The sequence below is a fragment of the Neodiprion lecontei genome, unplaced genomic scaffold (assembly GCF_021901455.1).
Source record: "Neodiprion lecontei isolate iyNeoLeco1 unplaced genomic scaffold, iyNeoLeco1.1 ptg000156l, whole genome shotgun sequence".
In the NCBI taxonomy this organism is placed as follows: Eukaryota; Metazoa; Arthropoda; class Insecta; order Hymenoptera; family Diprionidae; genus Neodiprion; species Neodiprion lecontei.
The window spans coordinates 27,501-30,953 of NW_025791916.1; the positions used below are offsets into that span (position 1 = coordinate 27,501).

At 57.8% G+C, this 3,453-nt stretch overlaps 1 non-coding gene across 1 annotated transcript in view; it reads right to left on the minus strand.

Moving 5' to 3' along the window:
- LOC124296444 overlaps positions 1-1,336 on the minus strand; it is a 1,912-nt gene extending 576 nt beyond the window's left edge. Inside the window, exon 1 of the ribosomal RNA XR_006906260.1 lies at positions 1-1,336. This exon is cut by the window's left edge and continues 576 nt beyond it. This is a non-coding gene — a ribosomal RNA (small subunit ribosomal RNA).
- Between the last annotated feature and the right edge of the window lie 2,117 nt (positions 1,337-3,453).

Here is a 3,453-nt window from a genome sequence, read left to right on the forward strand (position 1 = left end):
CACCACCCACCGAATCAAGAAAGAGCTCTCAATCTGTCAATCTTCCGGTGTCCGGGCCTGGTGAGGTTTCCCGTGTTGAGTCAATTAAGCCGCAGGCTCCACTCCTGGTGGTGCCCTTCCGTCAATTCCTTTAAGTTTCAGCTTTGCAACCATACTTCCCCCGGAACCCAAAAGCTTTGGTTTCCCGGAAGCTGCCCGCCGAGTCATCGGAGGAACTTCGGCGGATCGCTAGCTGGCATCGTTTATGGTTAGAACTAGGGCGGTATCTGATCGCCTTCGAACCTCTAACTTTCGTTCTTGATTAAAGAAAACATTTTTTGGCAAATGCTTTCGCTTCTGTCCGTCTTGCGACGATCCAAGAATTTCACCTCTAACGTCGCAATACGAATGCCCCCATCTGTCCCTATTAATCATTACCTCGGGGTTCCGAAAACCAACAAAATAGAACCGAGGTCCTATTCCATTATTCCATGCACACAGTATTCAGGCGAAAATAGCCTGCTTTAAGCACTCTAATTTGTTCAAAGTAAACGTACCGGCCCACCTCGACACTCAGTGAAGAGCACCGCGATGGGATATTAGTTGGGCCGCCCCGGAGGGCTAAGCCCACCGGTAGGACGTCCCACAATCATGCCAGTTAGACACCGCGAGCGGTGAACCGACAGCGTGGGACACAGATTCAACTACGAGCTTTTTAACCGCAACAACTTAATATACGCTATTGGAGCTGGAATTACCGCGGCTGCTGGCACCAGACTTGCCCTCCAATGGATCCTCGTTAAAGGATTTAAAGTGTACTCATTCCGATTACGGGGCCTCGGATGAGTCCCGTATCGTTATTTTTCGTCACTACCTCCCCGTGCCGGGAGTGGGTAATTTGCGCGCCTGCTGCCTTCCTTGGATGTGGTAGCCGTTTCTCAGGCTCCCTCTCCGGAATCGAACCCTGATTCCCCGTTACCCGTTACAACCATGGTAGGCGCAGAGCCTACCATCGACAGTTGATAAGGCAGACATTTGAAAGAAGCGTCGCCGGTACGAGACCGTGCGATCAGCCAAAGTTATTCAGAGTCACCAAGGTAAACGGCGGACGGGACGTACCCGCCGCCGATTGGTTTTGATCTAATAAAAGCATTCCTTCCATCTCTGGTCGGAACTCTGTTTGCATGTATTAGCTCTAGAATTACCACAGTTATCCAAGTAAATGTGTGTACGATCTAAGAAACCATAACTGATTTAATGAGCCATTCGCGGTTTCACCTTAATTTGGCTTGCACTGAGACATGCATGGCTTAATCTTTGAGACAAGCATATGACTACTGGCAGGATCAACCAGGGAGCTTCGATACAAAATCTCGGCTCGGACGTGCGCCACCCATCGCCGACCGGGTCTCGTAGCCCGGTCGGCCGCGCGTCTACTGTGTGTTTCGGGACTGCGCGCAGGCAGCCCCGGTTCCGTGTGCCGCCACCTTCGACACTCGGCTTATAAGCGTTCGAACGATCTCCCGTACCCGTCGGCTAGATTGAAAGCGTCTGGGATACGTTGTTATAACATCTCTGGTCTTTGAGTGTACGCTCGGAAAGAAGCGAGTTGACGCGTGCGTTGGAGCGTTCGGCCTTCCGTGTTTCACGGAGAGCCGAACTTCTTGGTACCGCGTCAAGGGCCATTCGGTCTGAGACACCGACCCGCGGTAATGCAGTGACGATAGATGAAACAACGCGAGTCGCGTAGTTTCTTTGGTACGAGGCACGGAACGGTCCGCGAACGCCCGCTCCTGGTCTACGCCGAAGTACGTATCGTGCTCGAGCACGTACCGGTACGGCGTAGCAGGCGGACGACGGGAGACCGGCCCGACCGACTCGCTCCTCTTACTAGTAGGAGCCTGGCCGCTAGGACGTCGGCGCCGGCACGGTGGTAGCACGGTCGGCTTACGGGGCGAAACCTCCGCGGGCTATCGAAAAAATTTTGAACTCCGGGAACTTTGTCGAAATTGAACGAGGCTCATATGACGATGTTCCGACAGGCTCCCGGCCCGGATCGACTCCGGGACGCCGCGCATCGCCTTTCGGTCGACTCGGACCGAAATTTTTACAAGTCCCGTCTGTCCGGATCGACTCCGGGACGCCGCGCGTCGCCTTTCGCTCGACTCGTACCGCAGCTTCAACGAGTCCCGTCGGCCCGGATCGACTCCGGGACGCCGCGCATCGCTTTCGCTCGTCTCGGACCGAAATTTTTACAAGTCCCGTCGGCCCGGGACGCCGCGCATCGCCTTTCTGTCGACTCGGACCGAAACTTCATCGAGTCCCGTCGGCCCGTATCGACTCCGGCACGCCGCGCATCGCCTTTCTGTCGACTCGGACCGTAATTTTTGCAAGTCCCGTCGGCCCGGATCGGCTCCGGGACGCCGCGCATCGCCTTTCGGTCGACTCGGACCGAAATTTTTACAAGTCCCGTCTGTCCGGATCGACTCCGGGACGCCGCGCGTCGCCTTTCGCTCGACTCGTACCGCAGCTTCAACGAGTCCCGTCGGCCCGGATCGACTCCGGGACGCCGCGCATCGCCTTTCGCTCGTCTCGGACCGAAATTTTTACAAGTCCCGTCGGCCCGGGACGCCGCGCATCGCCTTTCTGTCGACTCGGACCGAAACTTCATCGAGTCCCGTCGGCCCGTATCGACTCCGGCACGCCGCGCATCGCCTTTCTGTCGACTCGGACCGTAATTTTTGCAAGTCCCGTCGGCCCGGATCGAATCCGGGACGCCGCGCATCGCCTTTCTGTCGACTCGGACCGAAAGTTTTACAAGTCGACGTCGGCCCGGATCGAGTCCGGACGCCGCGCGTCGCCTTCCGCTCGTCTCGGACCGAAATTTTTACAAGTCCCGTCGGCCCGGGACGCCGCGCATCGCCTTTCTGTCGACTCGGACCGAAACTTCATCGAGTCCCGTCGGCCCGGATCGAATCCGGGACGCCGCGCGTCGCCTTTCTGTCGTCTCGGACCGAAAGTTTTACAAGTCGACGTCGGCCCGGATCGACTCCGGGACGCCGCGCGTCGCCTTTCGGTCGACTCGGACCGAAATTTTCACAAGTCCCGTCTGTCCGGATCGACTCCGGGACGCCGCGCGTCGCCTTTCGCTCGACTCGTACCGCAGCTTCAACGAGTCCCGACGGCCCGTATCGACTCCGGGACGCCGCGCATCGCCTCTCGGTCGACTCGGACCGAAAGTTTTACAAGTTCCGTCTGTCCGGATCGACTCCGGGACGCCGCGCGTCGCCTTTCGCTCGACTCGTACCGCAGCTTCAACGAGTCCCGTCTGTCCGGATCGACTCCGGTACGCCGCGCGTCGCCTTTCGCTCGACTCGGACCGAAATTTTCACAAGTCCGGTCGGCCCGTATCGACTCCGGGACGCCGCGCATCGCCTCTCGGTCGACTCGGACCGAAATTTTCACAAGTCCCGT